Here is an 11,622-nt window from a genome sequence, read left to right as displayed (position 1 = left end):
CCCCGAGCTTGCACATTGAGTTTATTGGATTCCTTTTGCAGCTGGGTCCATAGAGGCGAAATGATTCACCCAGGGTCACAGGTGGAAACTGGCAGAGCCGTGAGTTGGCACTAGGTTCATCTGGTTCCAAAAATTAAGCTTCCTTCCTTTTGCACCAAGGAGCAGGAGCTTTTCCTAATGCTTGGTGATGCTATTGAGAGATAACTACTATCATTTATTGTATCTACTATCTTTGGAAAGCCACACACTTTGCTGCCATCCCTGATGTCAGGAGACGTTCCCAGCAGCCCTTAAGGTAAGGCACAGACACACACATTTTACAGGTGATGGAGGGAGGCTCAAAGTGGTTCCGAAGTCTGTGATCCCACCTACTACACTGAGGGATTGAAAACAGCCTAAATGGTTGATAAGCTTCTTCTTGAAAGATACTGAAAAGGAAACACAGTTCTAGCACTTGGATTCCTCACCTCTCCTAGATTTAGCCTCTAGGGGACAACCAGAACAGCTTCTGCAGCCTCTACCACATCCTATAATGGCCATGGCCCCATTGATCAAGCTGCCATTAGGTGTCAGATGTTGTGCTGAGCCCTTTTCATTTATCAGCTCATCGGTTTCTCCCAGACATCCTGTAAGCAAGGCATTCCAAAGAGCGCCCTTTTGAGGATGGGGAAACTGAGACTCTGGGAGGTAAGGTCACCCAGCTGGAAGGATGCAAAGGAGCATTCACACCCAGTTCTGCCAAATTCCAGCATCTACTCTCACAGCTGCTATATTTTACTTCAAATTTGATGCAAACTCATTCTGTGACCTTGAGCAAGTCTTTTAATCTCTGGGGCTTCCATTTCTTTTTCTGTTTAAAAAAAAAAAAAAGGAGGGGGGTGGGGTAGCAGAACTCCAAATCCCCCGAAATCCCTCGGGAACAGAGAGAATGGTGGGGATAGGTTAGCAGAAGAGAACCAAGAGTCAGCAGGATCAGACTCCCTGAGGGAAATACTCTGAGTCATTTTCAATGATTTCAGGAATTTCTGGAGGTCATGCTCAAGAATTGGGAATGGCAAATGCGTTTCGGCTTCTTCATCAAGATGAATTGATTCCTAATGGCCACTTGGAAGCACAGTGTTGAGAAGGATTCGCTCAGTGGGAAAGACTGTTCCCCATCGATTGGTGCTGTCTGCCATCCTGTTCTTTTCGTGATGTCTGTCTTGTGTGCAGGATTAGCAGCTGTGATGCAAGTGCTGAGGTGTCTGCTGAGTTTTGTCTGGAACTTAACAACAAGTCCATGTTTGTTAAAATAAAAACTTATGCTAATGTTTTTGGTGGTTCAAATTTTACATTTGAAAAATACAATAGGATTCCATAAAGATTTATTTTTTTGAAAGGAATACTGTGAAAAGTCTGTCCTACTTCTGACTTCTTGACATCCAGAAATACCCTTCACCCTAAGGTATTATCATCTTTTACTGTATAATTTTGAGAATACTATATGCATATTTAAGCATATATGTTGTTGTTGTTTAGTTGCTCAGTCATGTCTGACTCTTTTGTGACACCATGAACTGCAGGCTGCCAGCTTCATCTTATCCATAGGATTTCCCAGGCAAGAATACCAGAGCTGGTTGCCATTTCCTTCTCCAGGAGAATCTTCCTGACCCAGGGATCAAACCAGCATCTCCTGCTTTGCAGGCAGATTCTTTACCACTGAGCCACCAAGGAGTGTTTGAGTGCTCATACAGGTGAATCTGTGGGCTAGTGGTAAAGAACCCCCCTGCCAATGCAGGAGACCCAAGAGACGTGGGTTTGATCCCTGGGTTGGGAAGATTCCCTGGAGTAGAAAATGGCAGTTCACTCCAGTATTCTTGCCTGGAAAATTCCATGGACAGAGGAGCCTGGCGGGCTACAGTCCATGTGGTTGCAAAGGGTCGGATACAGCTGGGCTGAGTGACTGAGAGTAAGTATTCACAATAGTTACTTTTCACTAAAGTAAGTTTGTTTATGCTAGCATGCAATGAATTTATTATTTTGCTTAAACAGTACATACTTTAAAATCTTTTGAACTTGAATTTTGAATATGCTAAATGTTGATAGACACAAACAAAACCTTTTGGTGTCTGCTACAATTTTTAAGGGTAGAGAGGGATTTTGAGGGCAAAAGTTTTCATCCTTGCTGCTGTCTTCCATGGAGGCAATATATCAGATGCAGAGACTGGCCTGTTTTTTTGAATGGCTGTGCAGCAGTCCCTTGAATGGAGGTAATTTACATTAATAATAAACTCATTTTTATTACAAATGTAATACTTAGTCATGATTTCCAAATTTAAAGAGCCAGAGAAGGATAGAAAGAAAAGAATCACTTTCTTCTCATTTTTCTCAATCCCAGTTTTGATCCCCAGGGGGAACAATTTTTTTCAGTCTCTTCTAGATCAGCGGTTCCCTGCTCAGGGTGATTTTGCCTCCAGGGAGCATCAGGCAATGTCTGGGGACATTTTTGGATGTCACACCTGGGCAGGGAGTGTTATTGGCACATAATGGGACCAAGGATGCTGGTAAATGGCCTACAACGCACAGGACAGCCCCACCACCACAAAGAACGATCTGGTCCAAGAAGTGACTAGTGCTGGGGTGAAGAAAAGCCTTCTTTAGACATTATTTTCTCTCCTGTCCTTTTTTTAGCCTTTATTTAACCTTTTTTAACCTTTATTTTTATTAACACAAATGATATTTTGCTAAATCAATTTTAAAAAGTGACTCAACTCATAGGGGATTAGGGATCCCTTTGAACACCAGATAAAACCCCCAGAAAGCAATACCCATATTTACAAAATTTTGTACATAATTTCAGGAGCTTCACAGTCACTAAATGAGCCCTGCCAGAATTCCTTGAGTGTGGGATTTTTGTTTGCTTCTTTGTCTGTTTTTTAAAGATTTATCTGTTCACGTATTTTTGGCTGCACTCAGTCTTCATTGCTGTGTTCCAGCTTTCCCTAGTTGCGGCGAGCAGGGGCTACTCTCTTGGGCTTCTCACTGCAGTGGCTTCTCTTGTTGCAGAGCACAGCCTAGGGCATGTGAGCTTCAGCGGTTGCAGTGTGTAGGCTCAGTCGTTTTGGCTCTTTGGCTCAAGAGCAGAGGCCCAGTAATTGTGGTGCATGGGCTTAGTTGCTCCATAGCGTGTGGGATCTTCCTGGGCCAGGGATCGAACCCATGTCCCCTGCATTAGATTCTTAACTTCTAGACTACCAGAGAAGCCCCAGGTTTTATTTTCTGGCCATGCCATGCGGCATGTGGGATCTGAGTTCCACAACCAGGGATCGAGTCCTGCAGCCCCTGCAGTGGAAAGGCAGAGTCTTAGCCACTGGACCACCGAGGAAGTCCCCAAGGATGCCTGATTTTCGAATCACAGCCCTAGAGTACCCCAACCAGAGAGAGAGATCACTAACTTTGCACCCCTCAATCCCTTCTTAGACAAGAGGATGAAGGGGCAGAGAGAACAATAATTTGGTTCTGGGTCCTTTTGGGAGGCAAGGCAAAGCAAAGATTGGAACTCGGGCCACCTGATTCCCCAGCGCTGGAATATTTCCACTTCACCCTGAATGAGGACGTTTTAGAAACGCTGATCTTCTCTTCCTGGTACAGCGGGAAAACACGCCACCAGCACTCTGTTCCTCTTGAGAAAACACAAAGGGCCCAGCTGTTGTTGATGAGAAACACTCAGGCACCTGGGAAAAAGCACATTCAGGATGTGAGGCGGGGGAGAGGGGTTGGGCAGGGACTGCTAGGGGGGTAAAGGACCCTGAAATATACAGCCACTCGCTCCCTGAGTCACTCATTCATTCCTTCATCCATCCATTCATTCTGCATCTGTGAACCACAGCTTCCTGTCTACCAGGGCTGGGTTCTGGAGGGCACCACAGATAACTAGACCCCTGCTTGTCCTAAACAACTCCTGGCTCTACTAGGGGAGCCTGACCATTGGACCAGTCGCAATGCAGGGTGACTGTGCCCTAATGGGAACACTACCAGGCTGGGAGGAAGTGTAGTTGTAACACCTGATGTAGCCTTGAGAGGTCAGGGAAGGCTTCCTGGAGGAAGAGGCAACTCAGTTGAATCTTTAAGAGCAAGTAGAGGATTTGTCATATGGCTGAGAGATGGAAAGGGAGTCTGGAAAAGGGAGCCACACTCAGAAAACTTGAAAGTGTAAAGGAGCTGGACGTGGTAGGGAGAAACAACTCCAGCTTGCAAGAGGCATTGGGGAGCTTCCTGGTGGTCTAGTGGTTAGGAGTCTGTGCTTTCACTGCTGAGGGCACGGGTTCAATCCCTAGTCAGGGAACTAAGATCCTGCAAGCGTTGCAGCATGGCCAATAAAATAAAAAGGCTACCTTGTAGGAGGCAGCAGTGGGGATGGTATAAGATGAGACTGGTGACCTTGGCAGAAGGACACAGGTGAGGAGCTTAGCTTTTTCCCCTGAGGGTAAGAGGGGGCCATCAGAGAATTCTGAGCAGAGGAAGGACAGGGACAGTTCTGAATATTAGAAAGGGGCCAAGTGGAAACTAGACTTTGAGGGGAGGGAACCAGTGGTAGGAACTGATGGTACAGTCCACACAGGAGCAGGTCAGGGAGGAGGAAAGGGGAGCAAAAGGGATCCTGGAGGGAGATGGGTCTATGTACGGGGACTGGCTGGTTGTCAGGAGCAGGGGAAGGCAGACATTGAGGAGGCATTGAGGCCGTGTCGCCTGCACGGCCCCGCTGTGAGTGTCACAGTGCAGTGTGATTTACAAGGCATACTAGTTACCGGTGCTGCATAACAAGTTACCGCAAGCACAGGGGCTTAAACAACACGTGTTTACTATCTCACAGTTTACTGTGGAATATCCTACAGGGGTCTTACAAGCCTGAAACCAAGAAGTCGGCTGGCTGGGTCCTCATCTGGAGGTTCAATTAGGAAGAGATCCACTTCCTCTCTCTCAGGACGAATAGAATTCATTTCCTGCGGTTGTGCAACTGAAGTTCCTGTAGCAGGGGTTTTTTTTGTTTGTTTGTTTGTTTTCTTTTGCCTTGTGATCTTTTCAGAACCTTAGTTCCCTGACCAGGGGTTGAACCCAGGCAGGGCGATGACAGTGCTGAGTCCTAACGGCTGGACTGCTAGGGAACTCCTTCATGTTTTGATTATTGAATATAGTTGTGCTATGCACACTGGAGTGCATGTATGTTTTGACTTAGCATTTTCTCTGGATATGTGCCCAGGAGTGGGATCACTGGATCATATGGCAATTCTGCTGTTAGTTTTTCAGGGAACCTCTGTGCTGTTCTGTGGAGTGGCTACACCAACTGACAATCCCACCAACACTCTAGGAGGGTTCCGCTTTCCCCACACCCTCTCCAGCATTTCCATTCTAACTAGTGTGGGCTGATTCTTGACTCTTTCTAAAAGAGGTCACCCAACTAGGTCAGGCCCACCCAGGATAATCTTCCTTTTGACTAACTTCAAATCAACTGATTAGGGACCTTAATTACACATGCAAAATCCCTTCCTCTTGTGTATAATGTAATCTAATCATAGGGGCGACACCTCATCCTACTTTATAATCTTGCCCACATTCAAGAGGAGAGAATTCTACAGGGGTGTGTGCTCCAGGTGGTGGGAATATTGAGGGTCATTTTGGAGTTCTGCTTACCATATGAGATCAGGGGATGTGAGGGTGGAGGACCTGTTTAAGGTTAGGGGCTTGGCAGACATATCTCTGAGCCTACAGCTTCTAGGTCTCCAAGTTAATGCTGTGGGAGACTTTGGTTAATGCAAGATGGATTCAGGAGCAAACTTAGAAATGAGAGCTGAAAGGGTCCATCTCCTGCAACTCCCCTTCTGAAGAGTCCTTCCATGAGCTGAAGGCTCTTTCAGTGAGTCTAACACTTCTAGGATGCAGAATGAAATTCAGAGATGCTGGACTTCGTTTCTTTAAAGGATAAACATGTGAGCCAGACATTCCACCCCTAGCTATATATACATCCAAAGTGAAAGTGAAAGTCGCTCAGTCATGTCTGACTCTGCGACCCCATGGACTATACAGTCCATGGAATTCTCCAGGCCAGAATACCAGAGTGGGTAGCATTTCCCTCCTCCAGAGGATCTTCCCAACCCAGGGATCGAACCCAGGTCTCCTGCATTGCAGGCAGATTCTTTACCAGCTGAGCCACCAGAGAAACCTGCTATACATCCAAGAGACATGAAAAAATGTTGCCACAAAAAAGTATACGCAAATGTTCACAGTAGCGTTACTCAAATGGCCAAATCCAGAACTAACCCAAATATCCAATAGACAAATGTGGTGTATCCATACAATGGAATATTATCCTGCAATAAAAGGAAATGAAGTATTGATACAACATGAATGAACCTTGAAAACATGATGCTAAGTGAAAGAAGCCCATTGCAAATGAACATATATGATTCCCTTTATATGAAATGTCTAGAACTGGCAAATCTATCCAGACAGAAAGCCTAGGGCTGGGTAGGGTATGTGGGGAATGGAGGGTGGTGGCTGGCTGAGGGGTGTGTGACATCTCCTTGGGATAATGACAATGTACTTAAGTATATCTAAGGTGGATGTGTGCCCTATTTTATAAGTATAGTTAAAAGCCGTTGAACTGTACACTTGAAGTGGGTGAACTGCATGGCATGCGTGTTCTATCTCAATAAAGTTGCTAAAAGAAGAGAGAGAGAAAAGATATGCCCTCCGAAAGAAGAAATCATAAATCTAGTACTTAACGCCACAAAATTCTTCTAACCAACAGAAGAATTAAAAATACTTCTAGGGAGGAAAGTGAGGTCTACATGAGTTAAAGCCTAATCTATCAGAGTGAAGAATCTATGATGTATGTTGGGACATCTAGAAGATCATTATTTAGGGATATAAAGGCAAATAAGAGAAGAAATAGTTGAAAATGGTAAAAGACTTCCAAAAAGAAGCAAGATTGGAGGTGGAACAGACTGAATTCTTTCTATTTATGACCTTCTGCTATTGACACCTAGTGAGCAGAGTCCCCTGGATGCTGGGTGGCCCCCTCCCCCTCCCCATCACAGAGAATTATCCAACCCAAATGTCAGTAGTTCTGACTTTAGAAACCCTGGCTTATTTTATCATCTTCATGTTGTTTTCACCCTTTCAAAGTATCTATTTTTGCTTATTTGTAGTGCCCCCAGTTAGGATATAAACATCTCCCCCATACCCCAGCCAAAGAACCAAGAAGCAGTGAAAAACATCACAGTTTCTGGAACCTGAAGACTTGACTAGGTGTTTTCATTGTTACCACTTCCTATTTGCAGGCTGTGTTTACCTCTCTCAGCCTCAGTTTTCACATCTTTAAAACGAGGGCTAAGAAGAGAACCCAGAAGACCTAGTCCATGCCTGCAAATCATTTAGAATCTGTAACCTTCAGCAGTCAAATCATATCTATTACTGTCCACGTCTCTCTCCTCCTCCCTGACGAAAGAACCGAGGCTGAACAAATGTTTCTCAGATGGTTGAATTCCAGGCCCCTTCCCTGGAGGCTGGTGTTTCTTTGCTTCTAAATCAAGGATGTCAGAATGCCTTCTATACCCCTTCCCGTGTGGGGCACGGTGAGGATTCAGTAAACTTACCTGTGAAATTCCAGTGGAAATCTGAGATGCTGCTCTGGGGGAGGTAGTCGGATGTGTGGGGAGCACAGGGTTTCTCTGTCTTATGCCAGCACCCCTAGGCGCGGGGGGGGGGTGTGCAGCAGGGAGGAGCTGACACGGGAAGAGACACAGGAATGGTTAAGCGGCTCTGAAGTTCATCACCTTTTGCTGACCAGTCACAGCAGCTCCCTGCAAAGAGGCTGCTTCATCTCCAGACCTGACTTTTGTATTTCCCGAGTGATCATGGGAAAATCACTGCACACCTCCGAGCCTCAGTTTGTTCATCTAAGATCCGGGAACGTTTCAGCGACCACGCCGCAAGGGTTCAGCGAGGATTCCATGAGACAGTATGCAAACTCGCTAGCCCAAGTCTCTGGCTATGGCTAGCTTTTAGTTTTTGAGTTTCTGTTTTGTTTTTTTAATTGGGGTATTGTTGCTTTTCAGTGTTGTGTTAATTTCTGCTGTACAAAGAAGTGAATCAGCTATATGTATACATATATCCCCTTGCTTTCGGACCTTGCTCCCATCTAAATTGACGTTTCTCCAAAGAAGACATTCAAGAGGCACATGAAAAAATGCTCAACTTCACTAATTATTAGAGAAAGGCAGATCAAAACTACAATGAGGTATCACCTCACACCAGTCAGAATGAGCCATCATCAAAATATCTACAAACAAGAGCTTTGAGCTTTTGACTCCATTTCCGCGAACACAGTCTTGAAACACTGCTTGTCTAGAGCTGCTTATAGAGACCTTTTCTCACCAGTGTTCCTGTTTAATTGCAGGCGAGTTTTTGCTCCCATTATAACTGAGACTAGAAGAGAGGAAATGTTTTGCCCAAGGTCACACAGTGGCTACAGGCAGCTCTGAGGTTTGAATCCCCAAACCAAACTTTCTGATTCTCATCTCAGATTTTCTACCTGGAGCTGTCCCACCTTCTACCCACTGGCTAGTTCTGGAACTTGCAAATCCACGCATCTCAAAACTGTTACATAGCCCTCCAACTCAACCCCAGACAGACTTCTTTGAAACTTATTTCCACTCAAGCTTCATACATCCTACTTTTCTCCTCACTCCAATCCCTATCTTGGGGGAAATCTAACTCTTTGAACTAGGGGTGGGTAGGGGGTAAGAAGAAAAAAAAATATTGGTGAAACTCAAAAGGCTTCCTATCCTGGCAAATTGAATATAATTTTATTTTCAGTGGCTCTTTGCCCTTGCCACTTGGTGGGGGGTGAATGGTGGGGAGACTCGGGGAGGTGGAGCTTTTCCTTGGATTTGGGGAAAGAGGAGAGCTCCTGGGGTCCTTTTTAAAAGGCCCTCCCCTCATTTCCGGCCGCTGCTGCCAGCCTTGGCTGGGCGCCTGGATCCTGTTGCTATGACGACAGGAAGAGGCGGTGGCGGCGGCAAGCGATGCTGTGGAGAGATGGAGGCTAGTGGGGGTGGGGTGGTGGCTTTGAAATGGGGATGGGGGTAGGGAGCGGAGGCTGGGGACGCGGGCGGGGGCGGGGGCAGGGGCATCCTTTCTCTCTGACCTCTTCCGTTCGTCGGAGCCTGGCCCCTCTATTTTCCTCCGGCTTCTTTTGCCTCTTCCGTCTCTACCTCTGTCTCTCGTTCCCTGGATCTCTCGCTCCCCCAGCCCCAATCTGTCCCCATCTGTCTCCCTCTCTGGGTCTCTCTCTTCCCTTCTGCACCTGCCTTTCTGTCTCCAGGCACTTTCTGCCACTCAGCTCCCGCCTGCCTAAATTTCTCTCGTGTTCCCTCTCTCTCTAGCGTTCTCCTCTCTACTGGGACCGTTGCCCCCAGCCCCAGTTTCTCTCCCTGCTTCGTTTCTCCCCTCCTCTCCCCCTCTCTGCCCCATGCTCTCAGTCTCTCTCTGTCTGTCTCCCCCCATCTGTCTCTCCTCCCCCTCTCTGGATGACTCTCTCTGTCTCTTCGTTCCTCCTGCTACCCAGATCCTGACCCCCCAGCCTCTCCCTCGCCAAGATCTTCCCCCACCCCCAGCTCTCCCCCGGCTCTGGCTGTCTCTCTTTCCGTCTCTGGCTGTCCTCTTCTCTCTCTGGGTGTTTCTCTCTCTCTCTCTCTCTCTCTGTGTCTCCCTCTCCAACTTCCTTCTGCTACCAGCCGCTGCCTCCCCCAATTTTCTCCCTCCCCCATTTCTGTTTCCCCGACTCCGGGTCTCTCTCTTTCCGCTTCTCCTGGCTCCGTCTCTCTGCCTCCCTCTCTGGGTCTCTCTCTTCTTCCCCAGCTTCCTCCTGCCACGCAGACCCTGCCCCCCATCACTTCCCTGCCCCCCCATCCATCTCCTCTCCGTGGCTGCCCCATCCTCGGCGGCTCCCCTCCCCCCTCCCTCCTCCTTCCCTCTCTCGTCCTCCAGCTCCGCACTTTACCCGGCGACACGAGAACCAAATTGTCTCCTCACCTTTTTTTTTTTTTTTCCCCCATCCCGACCCCCTCTCCCTCGGGGGCCGAGCTCAGAGCCGCCCCCCAGCCTCCCCTCCCACCTCAACACCCCCATTCCCCCCTGTCCACCCCCTCATCACCGCCCCCGACCAGGTCGGACGCCTGGGTCCCTCGCTGCGGGGGGAGGGGGGGCAGTGAGAACTGGGAGCCCCAGGGGCTGTTCTGGGGGGGTTGCCGACAAGGGGGCTCAACGGCCCCTCCCCAGTGCATCGGAGAGTTGACCTATCGTTAACAGAGGTGAGACAGATCTTTTTATTAATCGGAGGTGGGTGGATGTGTAGAAGGAACGCTCTGTGACCCCCCCCCCCCAATTCTGGAGGAAGGAGCTGGTCCCCTTCCGAGGGAGAGGGGAAGATGACCCCTCTCATATACCGGAGCTTTTGAATTTGGGGGTCCCCTGCTCCCTCCTTTGCTGCCGCTGACAGGGAGACTAAAGGAAGAACCTCTAAAACCAAGCAAATTGCCCCCCAAATCGACAAAATGAAAAGATCTTCCTATCTTGATTTGATGGAGAATTTCACTCAGTGGCCTCCTCTTTCCATCCCTTCCTTATCCCGGGGATGGGGGCTTTAGGGGGCCCCACAGGGGCAGGGGTACATCCCGGGATCACAGCCTCACCCCAGGTGGAGGCAGGAATTTGCTAGGACAGTGGAGGTGATGCTGCTGGTGGTGAGGGGTACAGACGAGGAGAGAAGAGGCCGAGAGACGGACAGGAGGGTAAACTCAGCATCTTTCTGGAGAGGAGAAAGGGGAAGGGTCCAGAAGTGAGGAGAAGTGTGTGGGGGGGTGGTCTGGGGATGTCAGCGTCCTGGGCACTGACAAATCGGGCTGGGCCAGGGGCCGCGCGTGGGCAGGCAGGAGGGGAGGGGAGGAGAGCACACACGTGTGGGGCACTAGGCCCAGTTGCCATGGAGACACCCCCCCATAGACAACCTTTCCAACACCCCTCCTTGGAGCAGACCCAGTGAGGGCCAGCTGATGGAGGCGGAAGAGGCCAAGGTCACCCAGATATGGGACCCAGTATGGGGTTGTTTTTTTCCCCTCCCCTAAGGCTTCCAGGCTCTTAACTGGAATAGGGGGTTTGGAGGAACAAGTGTAGGAAAGTGAGTGGTGGAAGCAGGTAAGGGATGCATGCCTGGAATGGGATGGAAGAGGCAGGGATAGGGGGCATGGTGGTGGGGTGCTGCGGGACAGCAACGTGAACGGACACTTGGGGGGCTGCGGAGTGGGAAATTATTCCTGCTTGAAAAAGAGTTGTGATCTTGGGGATCAGATTTTTCTGAGGGACACCATCTATGGAGCGGAGCTTTTTAAATTTGGAAGAAAAATGTATGTACAACGGATGTTGCTGCACAGGTGAAAGAGTAGGGCAGGGTCTGGGGGTGTTCCCAAGAAGGGGAGTTGGGGGGGTCTGGTGGGGAGCCACGAAGGGAATTCTCTTGAGCAGATGAGATGTGAGGAGCCAGAGTCAGTGGAGCAGGATGGCAGGAGTTTATGGGATTGATTC

This window comes from Giraffa tippelskirchi, chromosome 7 (genome assembly GCF_054371585.1).
Source record: "Giraffa tippelskirchi isolate mGirTip1 chromosome 7, T2T-mGirTip1v1.2.pri, whole genome shotgun sequence".
Taxonomy (NCBI): domain Eukaryota; kingdom Metazoa; phylum Chordata; class Mammalia; order Artiodactyla; family Giraffidae; genus Giraffa; species Giraffa tippelskirchi.
This window is presented reverse-complemented; position numbering follows the sequence as displayed.